This window comes from Scyliorhinus canicula, chromosome 18, assembly GCF_902713615.1.
Source record: "Scyliorhinus canicula chromosome 18, sScyCan1.1, whole genome shotgun sequence".
NCBI lineage: Eukaryota > Metazoa > Chordata > Chondrichthyes > Carcharhiniformes > Scyliorhinidae > Scyliorhinus > Scyliorhinus canicula.
Window position 1 is genome coordinate 58,573,595 of NC_052163.1, and position 27,069 is coordinate 58,600,663.

General features: G+C 45.1%; 1 long non-coding RNA gene across 1 annotated transcript; it reads right to left on the minus strand.

Moving 5' to 3' along the window:
* Positions 1 to 13,369: 13,369 nt before the first annotated feature.
* Positions 13,370 to 15,798, minus strand: LOC119952830. Its single transcript, XR_005457896.1, has 3 exons — positions 15,729 to 15,798; positions 15,498 to 15,575; positions 13,370 to 13,920 (listed from the first exon to the last, which is right to left on the minus strand). It is a non-coding gene; the product is annotated as an uncharacterized LOC119952830 (long non-coding RNA).
* Positions 15,799 to 27,069: the final 11,271 nt, after the last annotated feature.

The following is a 27,069-nucleotide window of genomic DNA, read 5'->3' on the forward strand; positions in this document are numbered from 1 at the left end:
TTTTGCCACCAATCAGCAATGCCACAGGAGATCGACCAGTAACATAATAAACACCTTACATGTGCATTAATTTTCTGTCAGTCCTTTTTGCCATTATAAATCCTACAACCACATTTGTACTAACTATCCATATAAACTGATAGAGTAATTACATCCTCTCACCACAGACGACAGTGTAGCGCCCCAGTTTTTTGTCTCCCAGTCACAAAGCTTGCACTGTGCATACACTCTTATCTTCCAACCACTTGATTCTTCTGCGTTGAAATTGCCATACATTTAACTATATATGTACGAATAGTACCAAGTATTTGTAAAAATAAAACTTGTATGACTTTAAATTGGCACTGAAATATTACTACAGTATATGCCTTGTTCTCAATTTCCCCAACACCACTTCACCTCACTTGCTCTAAACTACCTTGTAAACACCTGTGGGATGTCAAGCAATGAATATTTAAAATGTTAGCCATATACATTTGCACCTCATCATTATTTGAACCCTATTCATTCCATCAAGGCTGTTTTTAATGTGTTAGGATGCAGGCCCCACTGACAAGGTCCGCATTTATTGCCCATCCCCAGCTGCCCTTGAGATGGTGGAGAGCTGCCTTCTTGGACTGCTCTAGCTCCTATACTAAAGGTGCTTCCACAGTGCTGTTAGTTACGGATATCCAGTCCTCTAGCCCATTAATAATGATGGGAATGTGAGAATTGTCCAAGTCACCTGAACAGACGGTATAGAAGGATACAGTCAGTTGGTCTAGATAGGACATGTGATCGGTGCAGGCCTGGAGAGCCGAAGAGCCTGTCCCTGTGCTGTATTGCTCTTTGTTCTTTTGTTCTTTGTTCAAGATGGCGCGTGACTTGGAGAAGAACTTGGGGTTGATGGCATTTTTCTTCTCCCTCTTCATCCATAGGTTGTTAACAAGTATAATTGGTTGTTTCCAATAAGTTTTCAATAAGTTAAAAATTGGCCTATTTCTGTTTCAGTAAATATTTCTGACAGGGTTAAAGAGCAGCATAAATTACTAATTACTGCAATAGTAGAGTCTATGCATTCCTCTGTGTACTATTTAACAAATGTTACATACAGTGTTGAGAGAGATCTGAAGCCCTTTGTTCCCTCCTCTTACTTTCTGTAATTAGTGTGTTTTTGAAAAGAAAAGTGGGGGTTTTTCTTAGCTACTGAGCGTTTGACAGTTTGAATAATCAGCAGTGTGCTTTTCTCTCGTTTATTCACACATTCACCCCAAAAATACAATGCCCCATCCCTTACTCATCTCACAAACACATATACATTTGTAAATACAGTTAAAGAGGATAGTGCACTTTCACAGCATGCAAATAATATAGTAATAGCTTGAAAGTCATGTGATTGGCTCGATTGAGTGTAGGTCTGGTGAAGGGGAGGTTCTTTTCCACCTTTGAATTATGGCCAGGTAAATTCAATAACTGAAGTTATACGTCAAAGTAGATGAAGGATTACCTCAAAAAGGTGATTTCAGGTCACAAAAGTAGTTACTTGTAGTTTTATTATGGGTGTTTTTTTTCCCCATACTGGTGGACTTCAAAAAGAACAGGTTTGGAGACCTTACAATGTTTCAGTCTTCAGTCTTAAGGTATTAATATTGCTGTATTTAATGCTATGATGTGGAGATGCCGGCGTTGGACTGGGGTGAGCACAGTAAGAAGTCTTACAACACCAGGTTAAAGTCCAACAGGTTTGTTTCAAACACGAGCTTTCGGAGCACGGCTCCGATTCACCTGAAGAAGGAGCCGTGCTCCGAAAGCTCGTGTTTGAAACAAACCTGTTGGACTTTAACCTGGTGTTGTAAGACTTCTTACTGTATTTAATGCTGTTGTTGTTTCTTGCTGTGATTTTTGCAGACTGACTGGTTCCACCCTGGTTTCTGGAGTAATAAAACTAATTATCTGTAATCAGTTTCAGTCATGTGACCACATGATCAATACTTCTATTGTCCACCCAGAATGACATAAAGTTAGAAGCTATTGCTAAACAATGTAGAAGGATGGTGTCCATTCACACCTGCTTATGATGAACTGGTCTCTGCACCACTTCCCATTAAGTATAGATCTCAGAGACAATGGGCCTGAGAGTCCATTGATTTTCAGTTTTAAATTAATGAACAAACAATAAGATATGAAATCCGCAAATTGTTTTTCATCTTGGTAAGTCCAGTCAAGGAAGGCACTCCACTCAAGGTCAGAGTGTTGGGATACTACTGAGTATGTGCAAGAATTTTAAACGCAACTTGATCCATCTTAGAAGTCTTTAAATGTCTAATTTTGAGAAAGAACAGGCTGTTCCTGAAAATTCTATGCTGAATACAGTCCATGTTTAAAGGTATGAATTCGACTTGCCTTTACTGGGCAAGACAACAAAGCTTCCTATTGTCACCAACAGTTATGCTTCCTTGGTCACACTTCAGCATGAAGAAACACATGCTGAGGTGGCCAACAACCAGAATGGGTTGATTGGCAATATTTTGAAGGACTGTGGGATCAGTCATTTACACAGACTGTCTCAGCAAAACCTAGAAAATCATGAGGACCACGTTCTGGGTCAGCAAAAAGATGTATGTTAGTGCCATTTGCTGCAAGGATGAGTTCTTCGGTGATCATTCGCTAGCAAGTAAGATTGTCCACCTAAGAAACTCCATGTTACTGGTCGTGGGCTCTGTGGGTCCTTGCGTGGCTGATGAGCCCAATACTGAGCCATATCTTTGACCGCACACTTGGCAGGTGTTTCCGGGAGGCGGGATCAGTCCTTGGACTCTAGGTCGCTGGTATTCCTTTCTCAGGCTCCTTTTCCGGACCTCCTGTTGCCATTGGGTGTCCTCACAGGATTGTGACCCTTTGATCAGGGGGTTCCACCAAGTAGGTCTCTCCTGTGCAAGGGCCTCCCTGGTGTTGATGTCAATGTTGCATTTCTTGAGGTAAGCCTTCAGGGCGTTTTTGAAGCTGATCCTTCATCCTCCTTTTGCTCAGGAGCCTTCTTTGAGCTGGGCAAGGATTTGCTTTAGAAGTCGGGTCTCTTATGGGCAGCACGGTAGCACAGTGACTAGGACAGTTGCTCCAGGGTCCCAGGTTCGATTCCCAGTTTGGATCACTGTCTGTGTGGAGTATGCATGGTCTCCCCCTGTCTGCGTGGGTTTCCTCCCGGAATGGCTGTTGGGAGATAGTGGGTGATCTCTTCTTCTCCAAGTTTGAAAATCTCCACTGGGATCCCATCCATTTCTACAGCTTTTCTATTCTTCACATGTCCAATGGCAGCTTCGATTTCAAACATGCTTGGTGGGAGTCCAAGGTCATCTTTGATGGGGAGTTAGGGGATTTTCTCAAACGCATCATGGTTGTATCTTGGCTCAGGAGTTCTTTGAAGTGTTCTCTTCATCGAAGGCTGATGTTTTCTCTGTCTCTCATCCCATCCTTACTCCGCACCAGTTTGAGGCCTAGAGTGATGGGTCCATGTATTGCCTTGGTGGCACTGATAAAGGCCTGTGTGACGTGCTTGTTGACAAAGAGTCCTTAGCTTTCTCAGTCCACCATTGGCTCTTGATTTCCCTCGTTCTTCTTTGAACCTCTGCCTTGGCTAATTGACCCACTCTCCTAAACATCTTGCTGGTTACGTTGTTTTGCCAGGCACAGAGAGATTTTCTCTTCTTGTCGATGAGGTCTTGGATGGTGAGGTCGTTCTCATTGCTCCAGTCTTGGTGTTTGATGGTCCTGTGGCCGATGGTTTCTCCACAGCTGGAGATAATGGCTGCCTTCAGCTCTTTCCAGTTTTCCTCCACTCCATTTAGAATTATAGTATCATAAAATCCCTACAGTGCAGAAGGAGACCATTCAGCCCATAGATTGGACAGCGACCCTCCATAAGAGCACTCTACCCAGGTCCATTCCCCCACCCACCCTGCCTTACCCCATAGTCCCACCTAACCTGAACATCCTTGGACACTAAGAGAAAATTTACCCTGGTCAATCCACCAAACCTGCACATCTTTGGACTGTGGGAGGAGGAAACCCACGCAGACACGGGGAGAATGTGCAAACTCAACACAGATAGTCATCCAAGGCTGGAATTGTATCCAGGTCCTGGTGCATTCAGGTTCATTTGAACATAGAACATAGAACATACAGTGCAGAAGGAGGCCATTCGGCCCATCGAGTCAGCACCAACCCATTTAAACCCTCACTTCCACCCTATCCCCGTAACCCAATAACCCCTCCTCCCCTTTTTTGGTCACTAAGGGCAATTTAGCAAGGCCAAACTACCTAACCTGCACATCTTTGGACTGTGGGAGGAAACCGGAGCACCCGGAGGAAACCCACGCATACACAGGGAGAATGTGCAGACTCCGCACAGAACATTTTAACCAGTCAATTCCACACACAGTAGATGTGCAGCCATTGTCCAATACAGCACAATTGAAGGATTATGCAACCAATAGCCTCATTACTGGAGTAAAACTGCTTGTTTTTTAAAAATAAATTTAGAGTACCCAATTATTATTTTCCAATTAATGGTCAATTTAGTGTGGCCAATCCGCCTATGCTGCACATCTTTGGGTTGTGGGGGTGACCCAGGACTGGGATTCAAACCCAGCTCCTCAGCGCCGTAGGCAGCAATGCTAACCACTGTGCCACATGCCGCCCTCAATAGACACTTTGGAAATTTTAGAGAAGATATTGTTGGAAGATCACTCGCATGGATGGCTCTTGAAGCCGCTCGATGTTGATCTGTGTTCTGAGCTATTTCTTCATCTTCCATTGCTTCTGATGGAGTTTGATGGACATAGAAGAGCAGGTGAGCTGGCAGTCTGTCCTGCAGTCATCTGCACTGGTCATTGCTTTGGTGATAAGGGCACCATTTTGGTCTCTGGATCGGACAATGATGAAGTTGATCATGTGCTTTGAACATGAATCTCTCCAGGAAGTCTCGAACTTGTCTTTTTGACATTGTATTAGCAATTCGACGTTGGTGTGTCGCACATTTGGTGAGCAGGAGAACTCCGTTGGAGTTGTAATTTCTAACTCCTTCTTTTCCGGTGGCTCCGTTCCAGAGTTGGGTGTCCTTTCCAACCCTGGCGTTGAAGTTCCCAAGGGGGATGATCTGATCTTCCTCAGGAATACTGGAGGGTATGGTGTCCAGGGTGGAGTAGAAGCCTTCTTTGGGCTCCTCATTGGCATCAAGGGTTGGGGCAGAGGCGCTCACTACTTTTGCCTGCTGGTTCTTGGCAAGTTGTAGTCAAAGGATCATGAGGCGCTCGTTGATGCCGAAAGAGTGCGCTGAGAGTCGGTTAACAAGTCAGGTCCCGATGTCAAGTCCATCGGCTTGGGTCACTGTCTGTGTGGAGTCTGCACATCCTCCCCGTGTGTGCGTGGGTTTCCTCCGGGTGCTCCGGTTTCCTCCCACAGTCACAAGGATGTTCAGGTTAGGTGGATTGGCCATGAAAAATTGCCCTTGGTGTCCAAAATTGCCCTTGGTATTGGGTGGGGTTACTGGGTTATGGGGATAGGGTGGGGGTGTTGACCTTGGGTGGGGTGCTCTTTACAGGAGCCGGTGCAGACTCAGTGGGCAGAGTGGCCTCCTTCTGCACTGTAAATTCTATGAGAGTTACAGCTACCATGAAGAATAGTGTGGTAAATCCCATGACAATTAAGATCAGTTGTGGCCTGAAACATGGTTCCACCTCTATGCAGGAATTCTGTCAATGCGTCTGACCTTGGTTGAAGCTACTATGGAATATGTGCCGTTATCATGTGAAACATTATTTCTACCAAATCAGAATTGAACATTGGGCTGCTCCATCGATTGTCTGATGATTTATATATCTCCATTTGTGGAGGTCTTTTCTTTGTTTCTTCAGCCCTGGTAACGGATGCAAATGAATGAGATATCTCTTGTGGTTCTCCCCAGGACAAAAGGTGTTTACCTAAAGTTTAGCGGGTCATGGTTTGAAGCACCAATCATACTGCTATTCCGACTTTCACGTTAAGTCCCACAGACGTCCATAATCCCTGCACTTCTCCACTTCCAGCCTCTTTGCATGTTCAGTTACCATCACTTAATCATTTGCAGCCATGACTTCAGTTCCCCAAACTCTAAACGCTGAAAATTCAGAGGCGATTTACTAGGATGATCCCATGTATGGGAAGGACTGCCATATGAGGAAAGATTAAACAGTTTGGGGCTGTACTCCTTGGAGTTCAGAAGAATGAGAGGTGATATGATTGAAACGTAAGATTCCTACATGTTATACAGGATAAATGTTGGGAGGATGTTTTCCACTGGTGGCAAAGTGTCGGACCAGAGTGCATAGTCGTAGAATAAGAGGGTGCTCATTTAAGATTGATTTGAGAAAGAATTTCTTCTCTCAAAGAGTGGTGAATCTTTGGAATTCTTTACCCCTGGAAGCTGTGGAGGCGAGTCCTTGAACATTTCGAGGCTGAGATCAATAGCTTTTTAATCAGGAAAGGATATAAAGATTATGGAGAGACGGCAGGAAAATGGACCAAGTAAGTGTTTAATCCACCATGGTCTTATTAAATGAGGGAGTAGGCTGGAAGGGCTAAATGGCCTAATCCTGTTCCCATGTCTTCTGGTCTTATGAAGGCCTGAAACTTCACCACTCTCAACTCCAGTAACATGCATCTTGAAGCCGACATTTTAATCCCGGATTTTGATCACTTGTCCTAATCTCTCTTTACGTGCATGTTATCTGCTAATGCTTCTGCAAAGTGTCTCGGGATGATTTGCTGTGTTAAAAGGCGCTCGCTATGAATATATAAATGTTGTAGCTGTTAAAATCGTAAAGCTCACCACTCCTCAGATGGGCTGGCAGTCAGAACGTCGTCCTGAAGTTCGATTCACCAACTCTAGGGTGGAAGAGAAATGAAAACTGGCAGCACAGGTTTACCTCCCTCATCTGATCTCATTGGCAGTGGAGAGATTGTAGACACTCCTGGCTGAAGGAAGGAATAGACAAAAAGATTTGATGCCAATGAGCTAAAAGAGAAGAGGGTAAGAAAGCCACATTGCTGTTACGAAGAGAGGAATCAGTTTCCTTCACTGGCCGGTGGTCAGCAAGATTCCCTGGCATTCTCAAAGTGGAGGATATCTTCAGGTGAGGGTGCTATACTTCGCTTTCTGAGGTCTTTCTGAGGCAATATGTACAACATCTTTCCGCCAGTTTAAAGATCAATTAATTGTTACCTCTCCCTCTTTTGTCTGCATCCACCCCCCCCCCCCCCCAACCCCCCTACCCCCCCCCCCCCCCCCCCCCCCCAACTGATTGTCCACTGCTTCAGTTCCATTCTGGACTGTCAGCTTAATGCACCACTGAAGCTGCATGGTTAATAGTGAGAAGCTATGTCAAATCCATCCCCTTCCCCCTCTCTCTTGGGATCCCAACTCTCATACATTTGTCCCCAAGGACAAGCCACTGTCCTAGCGAAGACAGCATTTAAACTAATCACATGTCTGACTGACAGATTTGACAGTTGCCCATTGCTGGCACTACGGCCCAATGGCCTGAATGTTCAGTCATGAGTGTTCGCAGTATCAGCATCTATCCCCAGTGGGTTCAAAGTCAGAGGTCAAAATATTCAGTCTAACGCAACCCACAACACCACACCATGAGATATTATTCCATTCAAACCTCGACAGATTGGAGCTAAATTTGCATCTTTACTGATTCAAGAATTACAAACATGTATTCGTATCAATTCCGATTGATATGGGCATTGGTTTGACGGCATAAATAGGAGAAACCAGCAGGGGAGTTGGTAACCAATGTGCACAGATTTAAGCATATTGGCAACAGCACCAGAGGGAATGTGTGGAGAATTTTATTTTTTTAACAGTCCGGGTGATGTGGAATGGGCTGGCTGAATGGCTGACAGAAACAAATTCAACATTAACTGTCAAAACCAAATTGGATATTTATTCAAAAAGTTAAAAAAAATAGGGCTGTTGGGGAAAGGCAAGGGACTGGAACTAATTGGACCATTTGTTCAAAGAACCAACATAGGTTCTATGGGCCGATAGGTCTCCTGCTGAAGAGAAAAATGGTGCGTTGGCTGATTCAAAGGAGGTCGAGTGCACAGATCAAGCTAGTGAGCTGAAAAACTCCACTGAAGGAATCTGCCAGGATTCACCACGTGGTATCTCACAACTCATCAACAGAGGATAAACCAGGTTGGCACGACTGTAATTAATGAATTTGATCCTCAGAGAAGGGAGTATGTTGCAAATGCAATCCATCAGACAAGGTCAAACCTACAGGATCGCAAACCAGCAAGCTGCAGACCAGGGATACTATCAGAGCAAAGGTAAAAACTCTTCCTGTGATGCGGGATTTTCTACATCTAACTGCCTGCCTGCAAAGGCACAACTTCATCAATTACAAACCCAGTGGGATACGCAACACCGAAACAGAATGGAAAATCAACAAAAGTCAAATTTGACTCTCATCTGTGCTCACTCCAACACTCTCTGTGGGCAGATTGCGCATAAGTATGAAACACAAGCTAAGCGCACCTGATAAGTGTCAGCACTCACATTTGCCTATTTTTAACAATCACGGAGTCCACAACGAGTTGTCTTAAAGAAACATAGATTTATTTGCAAGCCTATAATACACAGCTCCCAGGATTTCACAGTCGGTGTCGAACTGGCCGTCCTTATATACAATATGTACATTGTTTACACCGTCCCCTTACCGAGGGAGCTCGTACTCCACGAGGGACACGGGGAAGACAATTATTCCCACTGCATAGGTCCCGTGCGGTGGGTTATGACACCTATATTACCACTTTACAAAATAATCCATTGTATATGAATCCCTTTGGGCCAACTGTCAGTGATGTGATCAGGTGGTTTATGAACACAAGCCTTTTCTGCATGGGTCCAAACTCGTTAATTCTGTTATCTTACATTTTTAATACAGAAAAGCAGAATCTAAAACAGTGTTTATCAAAAATTTTGCCCAGGACCCATTTTACCAACCAGCCATCCTTTGGGACCCACGCCGGCTGACCTTTACAACCCACGCCCCCAAACTTCACAACCCACCATTTTCGCTTATCTTTAATGTGACAGGTGAGCCTGTTTGGTCCTCATGATCTCACTTGCTTTGTCATTCAATGTTACATTTCTGCTAAGGACTTCAGCTGACGATTTAAGATCTCACTGCATCTCTTGAAAATAAATCAAGTGGTTTGTCCTCAAACTTGCCATGCTTAGTCTAGAAATGTCTTTGAAGTTTTGAGGGTTTTAATATTTCATTTGCCTGTGCTTCCATACATATAACACACACAAACTTTACATCCTGACTTGCAGTGACACAATTAATAAACCCACACATCAAGAAATCATCTTTATCCTGCTTTGTTCTTGATTTCAGCTTCTCCTAATGGGTTGTTCACCAGAGGCCCTGGAGCTCACACCAGCACTGCTGGCAGCTGCAAAATGGAGGAATCTCTCTCGCACCCAGAGCACGTGACGTCAATGTACGGGGAACATAACCTGCTCTCTGCCACCGCTTCTGGATAGAAAATGTCATCAAATTTTTGAAAGAATCTGCTCGTGGGTCAGCGCGCTGGCATCAGGAAGGGTGAGCTGCCTTGCTAGGCTCCGGGCCTGCGCACTGCTGAGGGAGCACACATGCTCCGGTCACGGCCGGCCTTTTAAAAGCTGGTCGCAGCCATTTGGCACTTCGTCTCGCGATTGGGAACGCCGCAACCGATGGCCCTGCGACCTCCCCGACACCAGTCCCACGAGTCGCGACCCTGACTTTTAAAATGACAGATCTAAAATATTGCATCGCTTGCCATCTTTGTATGTTTCCTTTACTAAAATCTCTTTTGTAGTAAGGTCAGACAGTGAGGATAGAGGGTAGGCTTGGGATAAGTAAAAATATAAATGTTGATCTGATTGAAGTGCAGGGTACCATATTCCATGCAAGAATGATCTGTTTATTCTGGCCAAAACGTATCCGCCCGACTGACAGCGCAAAAATAAATTATCTGGTCATTAACATCACAATGGCGTCCTGAGGTTGTGAAAGGCGCTATATAAATGCAAGTCTTTCCCTCTGCTCGAAGAAGTGATTGCAGCACTCTAGAGGCAGCCAGCACAACAACGTCGTGCGAGAGCATCTGTTATCTGAAGCTCATCAGGAAAGGCCTGAGTGACTGTGTGCCTGTAACTGCAGCCTCCAGATATTAATCCGTGATCAACATCAGAGGAACCATCCTGTGACTAGACGGTGGAACGGCTTTGAAACAGTCACACAGCTGGGTCAGGGGAGGAGGTTTTATTTATTTATTTTTTTCAGACTCAGACATTTATTCTGACAACTCTGTTGAACTGACAACATTAGGATCAAGCCGTTTGGAGACCTTGTTATGTCCACAACCTCAGGGCAAAGCAGAGTAATTAGATTTCTACCAGAAGCTCACACAGTAGATTAAAGGAAGTGCATCTGTCATTTTTTTTACCGTATCTGTCACATCACCACCTGACTTTTATTAACCATAGCTGTGTTGGGAAACTGAGCTTTAAAGGGTCTTTCACAATGTCTGTTCTGAAACTGCTGTTTCACAGTCTGACAGCTACTATTATGCCCATTTTACACGGGTATTTGCCATTTTAAAAAAACGTCTTCAGCAATGATTTTTTAAAATAAAATCCCCACTTTCTTTCTGTCTGGGTTCAGTTCTCTGTTGCCCATTTGGGTATACCTCACTGCAGCTTCAGGTACAACCCTGGTGGATGCACTTGCCCACTTATTGCATTTCATGTGAGGACATTCTCCCCAGTGATACTCTGCTCAGTGCAACTTAGGCCTCAGCATGTCCAAACCTAGATTTAAATCACGATGCAGTGAGGAATCCAATCTGCAACCTTCCCATTGAGGTCCTTATGGTTTTGACCACTGGACCCTACTGCTCCCTAGGTGGAGGAAACTTGGAGCAGTAAGCAGGTAACAGCGTTGGACTACATAAGCAGGCTGAATATTCAGTCCGCTTGCACACAGTAGATGAAGGCAGCAGAGTAAGGGTTGTGCACAATTCCACTGTTTAGCACTTCGAACATAATCAGTCAAACCAGCACAAAGCAAGTTTTAAAATAAGCGAGGTGCGCCCAAATGGAGTTTTCCATAATCTGTTATGTTGGTTCAAGATTCAATTTGCCCAAATTTGGGATGCAGTTCCCACAGTGCTAATTTCCTCAGGTGCAGGTGCACATGCATGTTTTTTTCATGGAGGGCACCATCTACCCTAATAGGAACAAAATCCCATAACGAGCGCGTTTAGCCAACACTCTGAGTGCTGAGAACCAGCACCACCTCCCACCCCCCCCCCCCCCCCCCGCCCCACCCCACCCCGCTATCTACCAAGACTTTGTTCCCATTTGGGTAGATTCAGGGCCTGAATCTCGCTGGCCCGAGGTCTCCAAGGCAAAGGAGTTAGATTCCAAAACCTTAGTTAGATTGTGGGATTGCATATTAGAGTGAGACTAACAGATTTTATAAAAAGCGATTCGCCCACAATGGGCGGGATTTACATTGTTGTGTCTCCCGCGAGATTTTGGTATGTCCTGCGAGGTGTGACGAGTCAGGTAGATCCCGGAAGCAGGATCTGCCGGCATCTATGGGCCAAGTCACACCACGATACCTTTCGGGCATAATGAGGCCGGTAGATTGCGCCCATAGAGGTCTTTTTGGGGAGGTGGTGGCACAGTGGAAATGTCACTGGGCTAGTAATCCAGAGACCCAGGCTCACAGTCTGGGCCAAGAGTTCAAATCTCATCAATGCCAGCTGGCGAAATTGGAATTCAGTTAATAAAGCTGGAAAGAAAGCTCTGAAACTATCATCAATTGTTGTTAAAGATCCCATCTGGCTCACAGGGAAGGAAATCCTGACCTGCTCTGTCCCACATGTGACATCAGACCCACAGCTAAGTGGTTGACTCTGAACTGCTCTCTTAAGTGGCCGAGCAAGCCGCTCAGTTCCAGGGCTATTAGGGATGGGCAATAAATGTCAGCCTTGCTAGAGACACCCTAGCTGGTTTAGCTCACTGGGCTAAATTGCTGGCTTTTAAAGCAGACCAAGCAGGCCAGCAGCACAGTTCAATTCCTGTACCAGCCTCCCCGGACAGGCGCCGGAATGTGGCGACTAGGGGCTTTTCACAGTAACTTCATTGAAGCCTACTCGTGACAATAAACGATTTTCATTTCACCCACTTCCCATGAAAGAATTGAAGAAAAAAAGGAATTGCCAGTGATTTTAAATCAGATCGTAGATGGAGGAATGAACAGCCAACTTAAATGTGATTGTCATCCTTAAATACATCAAAGAAGACCTTGTAATGGAAAGTTAAAGCAGGAACATTCTGTTACTCTGGCCAATTGCTCTCATTGATAGGAGATTTTATACGTAATGAATTTTTGCAGAAACTTCAATTGTAACCTAAGCAGTGTAGTTTCGAACCCAATTTTGCCGTCAGTTCCACATGGACTGAAATCTGAAACTTGACCCTGTTTTATATTTGGTTTCTGCCATCTGAGCCACCAGAGAAAATTGCCTCTTCATCCAGTTCTCTGTCCTATCATAGGCAGCATCGTCCCTCAGTGACATAGGAAAATAATGTAAGCACAGGGGTGGTAAGATTAAGTTATTACAATGAAAACACAGACGGATGAATCCAGGCTGAAATGAATGGAGACGATACCTCAGCATCTTATTTCAACAAAGCAACGTTTTAATTAAGTAATGCATAATATAGCAAAGCAGTAGAGAAACATAATAATATGATCTATATCATTTTTTCCCTTAACACTGAGATTAGCAAGACAAGGGGATCAAGTCGTCTGGAGTCAAGGGGAATAAGTACAGCTGAGATACAGATCAACCAAGATCTTGAATCAAGTCTGAATGGGCTAGAGGGGTTAAATGTCCTCCTATTCTTGCTATTTTCGGTTGTTCCTAATAAATATTTTATATCTCAGATATAAGCAGTGATAACCCTTGTTCCTCTGTGTGTAACAGGTTTTTAAAATGTCTGCCGCGTGTATTTAGCTTGAGTTCCAGATCATTCTCGTTTTGTTTACTTTTCTCTGAGCGCACGTCCAAGCTTAACTAATCAAGATTGGTGAGCATGGATCAGGCGATGGGGGCACATAATCAAATGTAAAACAATTGAACACCATGGCATCATAAACACACAAACCATCAGGGTCACTATGTTTGCAGGAAGGACTTAGGCCTTGAAATTATGCTTTGTGAAAATTCGACATGTTTGTATTAATGTGTATGGTTTGCCATCTGAATTAAGGCATCATTTTTTTTTTAAACAGGTCGACACCAATATTAAAGCACCCATCCAATTTAAAGGCCGATTGCCCCGTCAAACCAGTCCTGGGCAGAGTGGTGCTCACAAAAGCGCTGGATGGGGAATTCCGGGCACACGGCACACAATTTTCCACCCATTTAAGTTTAATCTCCAACCACTGCACCCTGCAGCCACTGCTCCATTCTAGAAGCATCAATCAGAAAGAGTCAGCCATTTCATACAAAAGCCTTCAGTCGTCCCAACTAACATTCGCCCAGCATAATTTCAAGGCCCCAGCATGAACCAGGGCCTTCAAGTTATAAAAAAAGGACTGCTGTAACTATTTTGTCATTAGCTGCTGCATTTTAAACATTACAACAGCGACGACACATGGAGAGTATCTCATTGGCTGCAAAGCATTTTCAGTTGTCCTGAAAGACGATATATAAAGACGCTCTTTATCTTGGTATTGTTTTAGATCCTAGATTTGCAGTTGGAGTTCTCAATTTTAATCTTTAACATAAATCAGTATGATGCTGCTCAGAGAATAACTAATAAACCTGTAATTATAAAATGCAATGTTCAGAAGACTGATAGTTACAGATAAATAATTAGAGCTCTTTGAAATCTTCAAACATAAAGAAAATATATGTGGGTTAATTTATGATACCGAGTCGACATACATATTAATTGGTGTATGGCCAGGAGTGAATTCTGATCATCTTTCCAGTCCTGTGTTAATTCAATGTATTCTGTACCCTTGATGTACTTACATTAATTAATACAAATCACACACAGGGCCTTCAATTATGCTCAGTACAGAAGTGACACATGTAGTACTTTAATTATTTTGCTCTCAGAATGAGTTCTGCAACCAATTCAGAAACCTTACCTGAGGAAGCTTCAACTAACTAGTTGGAGCCTGTTATTAAATGTATGGATTTAAAATAAAGTAAAAATAATTGACTGCCAATTTTAAACAGCTACCTGACTTCAGTCCAAGCATTTGTATGCCCACTGGGGAGCTAAGCGTTGTAAGGAAGAAAGACTTGCATTTATATAGCATCTTTCATGACCTCAGCATGTCCCACAGCACTTTATGGCCAATCAAATCATTTTTGAAGTAGCTAAAGTAATGCAGCGGCCAATTTGCATGCGACAAGGCCACACACACACAGAAATGTTATAATTATCAGGCTATCAATGTTAGTTGGGAGGTAAATGTTGACCAGAGCACTGGGCAGAACACCCCACCCACTCTTCTTTGATATACGGCGATCGGACCTTACCTGTCCACCTGAGAGGACAGGCAGTTCATTGTCTCATTCAAAATATGGCACTTGCAACAGTGTAGCACCCACTCAGCACTGCATAAGAGGATCAGCCTGGATTTGGTGTTGAGGTCCTGGTATGGGACCTGAGTGATGTCCACTGAGCCACAACCAACACACGGTGCTGAGGCCCAGGAATGGAGGGATGCGACATTGCCACCTTAAGCCTCTGTGTTAGCTGTTTCACACACACTTCCAGCATACATTTGTTGTTTGAGAATTGTTGCAACGTTGGAGCTTTGAGATATTAAAAAAGGAATCTTCCACAAAATTGCTGACAGTCCCATAAATCAGAGAAGAGGGTAATAAGCGCTGGTCTAGTCAGCAATGCCCACATCCCATAAATACATTTTTTTGAAAAAGGTGGCCAGTGGAGATGTTTTTGTGCTGGAGATATTGCAGGACCCTTGAGTACAGGGATCAAAAGGACATCTCGAAGCCTAGAGACTGGCTTTAATAAGAGTGAAAAATAGAATCATAGCAAAAATAGTCGAGGAATGAACCTGGAATTTAAAAAAAACAATCTGCAATACAGCTGGGATACTCCTGAGGTGCAATCTAGATGGAAAACTGGAAAGAGAGAATAAACTGGCTTGGGCAGAGAATGGAAACAATAATGTAAGCTGAAAATTGCTTCCCCAGCAATCCAGAAAATGTGTTGTCTCATGTGGTTATCCATGGCAATTTTAGAGGCTGCCTATAATTGCCAATCTTTAATTCATACAAGAGTACAAAACACATTAATTCTAATGTTTGAGTATTGCTGAAAAAAGACATTTTGTCGAAGCATTTCATCTTGCACTCACCAGTACAATCGCAATAGCAACATCAGGGGAAACAGCAACTCAACAATACTCAGGTTCCGTGTTACCAAACGACTAAATCTAATATCATACACAAGGGAAGACAAAAAAACAGATAGCTGGATAGACAGACCAAGCAATAAATAGAAAGAGATAGATGGAGAACCAACAGGTATGTTAATCTGTGAAGTAACATTAGGTAATGGAAAACTGAGAAAACTAAAGAAGACTTACTGTAGAAAGCAAAAATAATCACTGCAGTTTTCATGAGCTTGTTGTAATGTGGTTACATTTTGACTGTGCTTTCTAGTTAAGTATGTGCGGAGTACATAGGGCAAAATATATTATGCAAAGTAGCTGGCTCCCCATTAATATCTTTGGCAGGGTGTTTCTCCAGGCCACTGGCATGGTACTTCTGGGAAAAAGATGTTCTTGCCAACAAAGAGATAAAAGCTGATTATTGAAGAATGTTGTTTTGTTCTGCACCTCAAATACGTTGCGGGTTAATCTTGATAAATGTACAGCTAGTTTGCCAAGAAATAAGTAATTTGCAAAGGTTTGTGACACAGACTTTTAATCAATCATTCTGCAAACAAAGAGGGAATTTTAAAAGAGGCATTATTTGCAAGAAAAAAAAAACAGTGGACAAACTTTCTTTGTTCAGAATTGGAGGAGAGCCACTTTCATTTGGATCACACACTATACCTAACAGGATCAGATAATAAACCACAATTTTGGATATTGGGTCCTGTGTTTATCTATGCAACATATTTGGTAAACCTTTTAGAAACACAAACAGACCACACCACCCATTCTTCCATTTCTCCCAAATAACTACCCCTCTCTCCTTTAAACATTGCAAATTACTTTACATCTGAGGCAGTGCTGTCAACATTCTTGCAATGCTTTCTCCATACGGTTTATCCTGGATTTAGTGGCAAGGACCACATTTCATGGAGTTGGAGGGACTCTGGAGGAATAGAGAGGAATAGAGAGCCTAAAATGTAGCAAAATGATGGGGAAAATGCCAGAGAGCTGGGGCAGGCCTTTTAACCAGCCTGTCACATCACTCGGCCACCGTTGTGGCCACCTCCAATATACACATGAATGGTATGCTCAACTCCAACTTGCCTCACCCTTCCTGGAATGAGAATAGCATACAGAGAGGCACTTTATAATGAGGCTGGTCTACCTCACTCGTGAAAATCCAGCTCATGTGTCTCTTCCTAACTTCCCTTCCTGGAGGGAAGAGTCATTCCTGCGATTCACGGTGCAACAATCTCAATGCTGAGTCTGAAGGTTAGAGGTTACACATCTTCCAGATGAAACATCAAACCGGTCCCATCTGCCCCACCCCCCCAAGTTAAATGTAAAATATCCCATCAATTGGTCAGTGCCATATTGCATTTTGTGGAAGTTGCTAGGTAAAAATTAGCTGCCCATTTTCTAATATTGCAACGATGACTACACCTCAAAAATATTTCACTGACTGTAAAGCACTTTGGGGCATTCTAAGGTTGTGAAAAGCACAATATAAATGCAAGTATTTTGTTTTCAAAACCCACTCTGAAACGTGAGATCTAAACTTAGGCTGGCAGTCCAGTGCAATGCTGAGGGAGTGCTGCCCTGTCAGTGCTGCTGTTTTAGGATGATGTGTTGTACTGAGGCCCTGCTGACCCTCTCCCAAGAACACAAGAGATAGGAGGAGTAGACCATATGGCCTGTCAAGCCTACTCCACCATTCAATACCATAATGGCTGATGTTGGATTTAAACTCCACTTTCCCAACTTCTCCCCATCCCATGATTTTCTAAGAGACCAAAATCTGTCTTTCTGAGCCTTAAATATGTTGCAACGATGAAAGATTCACAATCCTCTCGGTTAGAGGATTTCATAGATTTACAACCCTTTGATTGAAGAAATTTCTCCTCATCTCAGTCTTAAATAATCAGCCCCTTATCCTAGACACTGATGCACGATCAATTACACAAAGACGAGAGTTGGATGCAATCGAGGCTTTATTACACTAAGATGTGTGGCCTCTTACAGCAGCTGGCGAAGTGGCTGCTGTACTGGGAGCACACATATTTATACTCCACCTACTGGGCGGAGCCAGCAGGCAGGGAATTACCCCCATACCTGTAGTACAGGGCCTTACCACAAAACACCTACACCGACATCCTCTATATACAATATATACATCAGTGGTGACTACCACAGACACTGTACCCACCAACCCGATGTTGTAGGTTCCCCAACCAGCAGAAACAATGTTTCAGTGTCTACTGTATCAAGCCCCTTCAGAATCTTGTTTATTTCAGTGAGATTACCTGTCATTTTTCTAAACTCCTGAGGGTATTGGCCCAATTTATCCAGTCTCTCATCATCGGTCAAAATTTCCATCCCAGAATCTAATCCAGAGCACTTTATTTGTAACACCTCCAATGCAAGTTTGTCCTTTCTTAGATATGGAGACCAAAACTGCACACAGTATTCCAGGTGTGGTTGCATCAAAGCCCACTACAGCTGTAGCAAGACTCCTATACAACAATCACTTTGTAATAAAGGCTAACTTGCCTTTTGCCTTGCCAATTACTGTATGTTCATGTTAACTTTTGAGGTTCATTGTAAGAGAACACCAAAGACCCCTGTCCAAAACTATCCCCTACCACTTACTACACAGCACCACCTAAATATCCCCCCTACCCTACAACCCACCACTACCTCTCCACTCTCTGACTACACGTCCCACCCCAACTACCCCCCTCTGATTAACCCTGCATCACCCAACTACATCACCCCCCCCCCCACTGACTGCCTCCACATCCCTCAACTGCCTCCCCATCTCCTGACTACACCCTACCCCTCTGAGCACGTGACTCTCCCAGCCATGCACACCTCCAACCCCCCTTGACACGCACCAGCCTTCTGATCCCCCAACCCACAGTTCTCCCTCGCCGATCCACCTCATCCCCTTACCACTTACGTTACAACTTATTACCTTCTCGCTCTAGTTTGTAAAAGTGGCTTTTGAACAAAGGGACATTTATACTAAGCAGAATATGGCAGGTGATGCTGTAAAAAGAGCATCAAGCTTCATTTCCTTGAGGTTCCTGCATTATAGAGGGCCTCCATGCGCAGTTGTGCGCCACAATTCTCAGCAGGCCTAGTCAGAAGTTCGGGTGAGAAATGAGGAGCTCCATGATGCACGATCAATTGTACAAAGACTAAGGTTGGAAACAACTGTGGCTTTATTGCAGTAAGATGTGTGGCCTCCCACAGCAGCTGGCGAAATGGCTGCTGAATAGAGGACACGCTCCTCCTACTGGGCGGAGCCAGCAGGCAGGGGCTACTGGCGAACCTGTAGTACAGGTCCTACCTTAGATCACCTAATACAGGTGTAACAGTGGTTTACCACACTCCAATCTAAGGTAAAAAAATCAAAGCAGAGCGGCAATCCAACGGTGACTGCCCCTCCATAGTATATTAGGCCTAATGCCTTTGTTGCAAGCCCCGATAATGTCTTGTGAATGCTCTATGCTCTATCCAAAACTATAACTATTGTTAGGGGGACCTATAAAATACTCCCACCGGCATTTTCTCACCTTTGCTATTCCTAATCTCTATTGATACAGATGCTGCTTCATGATTCTCTAAGATAAGATCCTTTCTCAGCAATGTCCTGATGTCATCCTTTATCATCAGGGCTAACCCTCGATTATTGTCCATTCTGACTGTCTTTTTGAAATGCTATGTATCCTTGAATATTTATTTCCCAACCTCAGTCACCTTGCAACCGAGGGCAGGATTCTCGCTTTTGGGGAATAAGTCCCCACGCCCACCGGAAAACAGGCGACAATCACTCTGGACTTTTTCCACGAAAGTCCGGGGTGATTCTCCATTTTCCAGGGGCTAGCAGGGCCCGGCGTGTGTCCCACAGCTCTGGCTGCTGGCGGGGCTCTGCTGTCCAGACCACGTTGCCGCGCATGCGCACAGCGGCTGCAAGCGGGTCTGCACATGCGCGCGGCAGCCCACCTTGACACGGGCGCCGCCGACATGGCAGACCCACACAGTTGGCCCATGCAGAGTAATGTGTCCTCCCCAGATCGCGATGGCCCGCCAATCAGTGGCCCCCGATCATGGGCCTGGCCATCGCTGAGGCCCCTCCGGAGTCAAATTCCCCCCGCGCCCCACTAGGACCACCACCGCGGTCGCGGGTCCGAGCTCCCACCGGGTGGTACCAGATGCAAACCACGCCGGCGAGAGGTCGGCCTGTCGACCGCTGAGAATTGCCGCGGGGGCCTCTTTCAGCGGCCCCCGATCGACGTTGCGTCGACCACGCACGCGTGACTGGCGGGTCCGTGGAAAATCACGGAAGCGCCATCGTGCCGGATTTCCAGCATGACCGGCTACTCTCCGCCCCCGTGCTGGGCGCGATTCCTGCACGGAGGGCCATAGAATCCCGCCCCATGGGCGCGATTCTCCGCAAATGCGGAGAATCGTAAAGGCTGCCGTGGGACAGGCCATGACCCACGGCAGCCATCACGGCCACTTCCAGGGCTGATTCTCCCCCCTGGGCGGGGCTAGGAGCATGGCCCCGTGTGTCACGGCCTATGACATCAGCCGCGCATGCGCAGGTGGGACAACGCCAACCCGCGCATGCGTAGTTGCCAGTCTTTCTCCTCAGCCGTCTGGCAAGACGTGGCGGCTTGATATTGCTGGGCGGCGGAGGGGAAAGAGTGCGTCTGTTTTGGACGGTGGCCCGCGATCGGTGGGCACTGATCACGGGCCTGTCCCCTCCCGAGCACAGTCGTGGTGCTCCCGTCCAAATCGGGCCTCTAGATTCCCCAAACGGGCATCTGCCGCCCGTTTCATGACGCCAGCAAGCAGGTGTGTTTGCTTCCGTGTTGAAACGGGCGTGAAGGCCCGGCTGCTCGGCCCATCGACCTCGGAGAATCGCTGCTCGCCGTAAAAAACGGCGAGCGGCGATTCGTGGCATGGTTCGGGCGTGGGGGGGAGAATAGCGGGAGGGCGTGAAAAATGTCGGGAGGCCCTCCCGCTATTCTCCCACCCAGCGTGGGGGGGCGGAGAATCGCACCCCATGTCTTTGTAGTGACAATTAGACCTAAATCTCTGATTGTAACAATAGTTCATCTATCTTTTAGTGACACCCTGCGCATTCAGATAAAGTGACTTCAGTTTGATTTTTTAAACCACTATCCCCTGCATGGGCCTTACATGCTAATGAACAATTACCATTCAACTCTTTGCCCCACTCAGGTTGTCTTTACCCACAAGCTGACATACATTACTACTGCCTCAACTTTACCTTTAGATTTCTAAATCTCCCTATCACCTGAACCCTGCCACCGACTCTATTAGATTTAAAGCTATTTTCCCCGACTCTGACCATATTTTGTAGTGCATATAAAAGATCCCGTGATACTAGTTGAAGAAAATTATGTTCTCCCTGGTGTCCTTGGCCAACTCGCATGAAATTCCATCTATCATCATTCTAATCACTTACTTATCTGTGTCCAATTACAATTTTCATCTCTTTTCTTCATAAGTCGCTATGGCTGTTTAGCACACTAGGCTAAATCGCTGGCTTTGACCAAGCAAACCAAGGCAGGCCAGCAACACGGTTCGATTCCCGTAACAGCCTCCCCGAACAGGCGCCGGAATGTGGCGACTAGGGACTTTTCACAGTAACTTCATTGAAGCCTACTCGTGACAATAAGCGATTTACATTTACATGTTTTCCCAGCTTCACAGCATCTACAAATTAGCATCAGCTGAAATACTGGACATACTTGTTCACAAGCACTGGAGGCCCAATGCTTGACATTGCTCAACATGCCAATAATGCCACCCAGGCCAATCCTTTCTATTTCACAGATAACCTTGTGATTGGGCAGGAAATTATCTCCAATTCATAGTGCCTCAATATTAGTTAAAAATTTCTTGCACAGTACCTTATGAAATGCCTTTTTTCCAAATCCATGCTCTCATCATTCATTGATCCATAGACCGTAGAATCACAGTGCAGAAGGAAGCCATCCAGCCCTTCGAGTTTGCAACAGCCCTCTGAAGGAGCACCCTACCTTGGCCCTCTCCCTCAACCTATTCCTGTAACCCTACTGAACCTGTACATCTTTGCGACACCAAAGGGCAATTTAGCATGGCCAATCCACCTAACCTGCACATCTTTGGACTGTGGGAGGAAACCAGAGCACCCGGAGGAGACACAAGGAGAAAGTGCAAACTCCACCCATTGACAGTCACCCAAGGCTGGAATTGAACCCAGGTCCCGGGTGGCGTGAGGCATCAGTGCTAACCACTGTGCTGCTGTGCCGCCTGACTTCCTCCTCTTATCAGCCTCCAGTAACCTGTCTCTGAACTTTCAATAAAATAGAACAGGAGCCGAACCTTCCTCTGGGCTCGGGAAAACCCAAAAATCCGATTTCCTCCAAAAAAAATGAAAGTGTGGCGATTCACTCACTGAATCATGCCTCCAAACTCTGATAAAAAAATTTGCCCAGATCTTCCAATTCCCAGAAAGACTAAAAGGTAGATTAATGCTTTGGATGCAAGGTCCTTTCTATCTTTAATAAAATTGTGCAGGCTTTCTCTCTTGAGCTTACTGTTTCCAAGAACTCACTTCCCAACCTCACCGAAACTCCTGATTTTATACTTGCTGGCCTGGAGTTTCTTGTCTGTGTGCTTACCATTTGCTAGCTTCCAATTCTCAGCTTCAATCCCTGAATGAAGTAACCTATGAAAGGTGGTAATCAACACATCCTCAGTTTACTCACCTATTTCTTTTAACGCTCTCGGGTAGGATAATTATGTGCTTTCATCCATTATTTTATTTGTTATGGTTTTCGTGTTTAAATTAATATGCAGGTTCCTCCAAATTATTAATCTCTAGTCCTGACATTTTTTGGACCACATCTGCCTGCTTGAGGCTCTTAACAGGAGTCCCAAGACAATGGGTTAGCACTACTGCCTCACAGTGCCCGGGACCGAGGTTGCCTTTGCATGGGAAGGTGAATTGTAAATATTGACTAATTGCTCACTACTTGGAAGTGGGGGAAGGGGGTGGTGATGGTGGGGGGCGGGGGGGGGGGGGGGGGGGGGGGGGGGGGGGGGGGGGGGATGCTGGTGAAAATGGGTAATCCATGAAGCAGGAGCAAAAGGGTGTGGGTCTGGAAATGGGTGAGTACTGGAAGGGCAGATAGGCTGACAGCTGATCAAAGGCTAGGAAAGGAAATCAAAAGATATAAATTAGCCTTTACAGAGCACCTTTGAGGTGAAACCTGAACTCAAAGCTTTCTAATTCATGAGATAACACTGAGTCACATCCACCACATGTCACACTTCTGGCCCCACAGGGTTGCGTAAAAATCCATAAACATGCTCGGTTTACAAGTGAGCCTGCAGCTGTCCCTTTAAGCACAGTAAGAAGTCTTACAACACCAGGTTAAAGTCCAACAGGTTTGTTTCAAACACGAGCTTTGGGAGCGCTGCTCCTTCCTCAGGTGAATGGAGAGGTATGTTCCAGAAACATTTATATAGACAAAGTCAGAGATGCCAGACAATGCTTGGAATGCGAGCATTTGCGGGTAATCAATTCATTACAGACCCAGAGACAGGGGTAACGCCAGGTTAAAGAGATGTGAATTGTCTCAAGCCAGGATAGTTGGTAGGATTTTGCAAGTCCAGGCCAGATGGTGGGGGATGGATGTAATGCGACATGAATCCAAGATCCCTGTTGAGGCCGCACTCATGCGTGCGGAACTTAGCTATAAGTTTTTGCTCGGCAATTCTGCGTTGTCGCGTGTCCTGAAGACCGCCTTGGAGAACGCTTACCCGGAGATCAGAGGCTGAATGCCCTTGACTGCTGAAGTGTTCCCCGACTGGAAGGGAACATTACTGCCTGGTGAATGTCGCGCGATGCCCGTTCATTCGTTGTCACAGTGTCTGCATGGTCTCGCCAATGTACCACGCTTCGGGACATCCTTTCCTGCAGCGTATGAGGTAGACTACAGTGGTCGAGTCGCACGAGTATGTGCCGCGTACCTGGTGGGTGGGGTTTCCATGTGTAATGGTGGTATCCATGTCGATGATCTGGCATGTCTTGCAGAAATTGCTCTGGCAGGGTTGTGTGGTGTTGTGGTCGCTGTTCTGAAGGCTGGGTAATTTGCTGCAAACAATGGTTTGTTTGAGGTTGCGCGGTTGTTTGAAGGCAAGTAGTGGGGGTATGGGGATGACCTTGGCAAGATGTACATTTTCATTGATGATGTGTTGAAGGCTGCGAAGAAGATGTCATAGTTTCTCCGCCCCAGGAAAGTATTGGACGACGAAGGGTACTCTGTCAGTTGTGTCCCGTGTTACCCCTATCTCTGGATCTGTAATGAATTGATTACCCTCAAATGCTCGCATTCCAAGCATTGTCCGGCATCTCTGACTTTGTCTATATAAATGTTTCTGGAACATACCTCTCCATTCACCTGAGGAAAGAGCAGCGCTCCCAAAGCTCGTGTTTGAAATAAACATGTTGGACTTTAACCTGGTGTTGTAAGACTTCTTACTGTGCTTACCTCAGTCCAACACCGGCATCGCCACATCATGGCGTCCCTTTAAGAGCCATTCGTTAGACCTAGTACAACGTTCCTGAAAATCGTTCTCAGCAAGCTGTAACTGAAACATATTTCAGGACATTGTTAAAGTAGGAACAATTGTAATATTCCTTTAAGGATATCAACATAACATCACTGGAAGGGAAGTGTGTCAGCTGATCCAGTCTTAGTTTCTCTTTTGCTTTGAACAGAGCACAAACACACCTCTGATGCCATCAAGCTTTATACCTATGTATTACTGTTCTCATGTGCCCAGTCGGAGTAAATGAACCCGTAACATGTTTACCAAATCCCTGATGATAAATTGTTGCCATTTATCATGGACAGTAAATTAGACCAAGGTATTATGTCATTATAATAACACTACAGGAATGAACAGGAAAGATGAAACAAATTAAATAGTGATTCCCTGGAGGTCACGTTTAAATCTTAGAGACCTAAATTGCAGGAGGAAGGACAAATGGTAACTGTGAAGCAAGCGATTGTGTAGGATTGTAACACCATGCAGCGTGAGTAGATAGGGGGAACCTTGGCAGAGGGTTCAAAAACCAGGGTTCATAGATTCAATATAAGTGGCAGAAGGATCAGAGAGGCCATGAGGAATTTTTTTTTTAATGCAGAGGATGGTGGGTGCCTTGAATTCGCTGCCTGAGTTGGTGATGGAGACAGAGATACTAAACTCTTTATAAATACCTGGAGGTGCATCTTAATTGCTGTAAGGTGCAGGGCTAATGGTGTGTGAAGGAAGATGGGATTAGAAAGGGCAGCTGGATGTCTTTGGGTCAGCATGGACAAGTTGGGCCAAATGGCTGCCTTCTGTGCTGTATCAATTCTCTGGTTCTATGTTCCAGTAAACCGGGGCTAGATTTTAACTTTACCTCCGGGTGTTAATCATCACCCGTGAAAAAAGGACAACCTGGTGAGGTGGATCACATATCCCTTCCAAAATGCACTGGATTTTACTTTCATTAATGGAATGGGAAGGAAGAAAAGGTAGTTTCATGTTGCTGAGATCCTCCTGGGACTGCCTTTCCCATGTGTCATTAACAGTGAATGCCAAAAGTAACTTATTGTCTTTTTCACGTCCAATTTTATGGACGGTATCTCACCAAATCGATCATGTTTCTTTCACCCGTCTCCAGGTTCGGACCAACATCCTTATTGTTCCCCACATCCATCTTCTCATGTCCATTCACGACTTTAAAGACTTGACTTGTGTAACCTGTAATTCATCTATTTTTCTTGCAGGAGATCTCAGAGTTGACCTCGCAGCTAAGTGATATAATGCTCGCAACCATCCGAGTTGCCCTTCTTTGAACCACATCTAATCACTGCAATTCAACGTGACAGTGTTTTCAATGTTTAGCCAACCATCACATGCAGGTTTTTCTACTGTGGTACAACTTTTAACACGCATGGGACTAAATTGGGCTCCGTAGTGTCTGTTTTATTTGAAGGCTGTGTGGGCCCACCTTTAAAATGAGGTTCATGATCCGAAGGAAAATGTGCCAGATTAGCAAAAGGTGCACGAATCCGTCCTCAAGATTAGAATCCTTTCTTACTCCTGGGTAAGGGGGTAAGGTAGGGAAGTGGACAAAAGGAGGTAATGGGTAGGGTTTATGGTGACTAAAAGTAATTTAGTCATGGGTAATGTAAGTGGGTAAGGAGCTGGGGTATTATGTGGGTAGAATGGTTGTGCTGGGTCAGGTTGTGTCAGGAGGGAGACAGATGGTCTGGGAAGAGTCTGGTCAAGTAGGTTCGGAGGTAGGAATTGGGTGGTGAGGTCGGGTAAGGCTGAACCGGGAGGGGTTGGGTTGGGGGGAGTCACAGGGTAAGGGAAGAGTTGGGTGGGTCAGAGATAAAGTTTGAGGGTTGAGGAGGGTGCCGGTCGGGGCTAATCATGTTGGTTCGGGGAGTCAGAGAATTAGGGGGGAGTTGGGGGGGTCACAGGGTAGTCAGAGGTTGGGGAGAACTCAGGAGGGTAATGGAGGGGGAGTCAATAGGCCAAGAGGGAGTCGGAGGAAGCAGTGCAAGTGATGTTGGGAGTGGGGCTCAGTTAGATACATACACAGATACATAGAAGATAGGAGCAGGTGGAGGCCTTTTGGCCCTTCGAGCCTGTTCCATTTATCATGATCATGGCTGATCATCCAACTCAATAGCTTAATCCTGCTTTCTCCCCATAACCTTTGATCCCATTCACCCCAAGTGCTATATTTAGCCACCTCTTGAATATATTCAATGTTTTAGCATCAACTACTTCTTATGGTAATGAATTCCACAGGCTCACCACTCTTTGGGTGAAGAAATTGCCTCCTCATCTCTGTCCGAAATGGTTTACCCTGAATGCTCAGATTGTGACCCCTGGTTCTGGACACACCCATCATTGGTAACATCCTCCCTGCATTTACCCTGTCTAGTCCCGTTAGAATTTAATAAGTCTCTATGAGATACCCTCATTCGTTTGAACTGCACTGAGTTCTGTAGTCACCCAGGTACTAGCCGAGGTTTTAATCTGTCATTTAATCAATAGGGGCTGGTTTAGCACAGGGCTAAATCGCAGGCTTTGAAAGCAGACCAAGGCAGGCCAGCAGCACAGTTCAATTCCCGTACCAGCCTCCCCAAACAGGCGCCGAAATGTGGCGACTAGGGGTTTTTCACAATAACTTCATTTGAAGCCTACTTGTGATAATAAGCCATTTTCATTTCATTTCATTTTCATCATGCAGATTAGAATGTTAATCAATTTTTAAGACTGATTTGATACCAGTGTGCCATTTTCAAATTCTGCTTTCCAGCAAATGACCTGTCTTCACCTCACACCACTGAGCAATGGATAAATTGCATAAAGGATGCCGTTCCCTACCAACCCATTTAAAAAGATCATGAACTACTTACGGGTTAGTTGCTGGATTATTGTTCTGGCTGCTGGT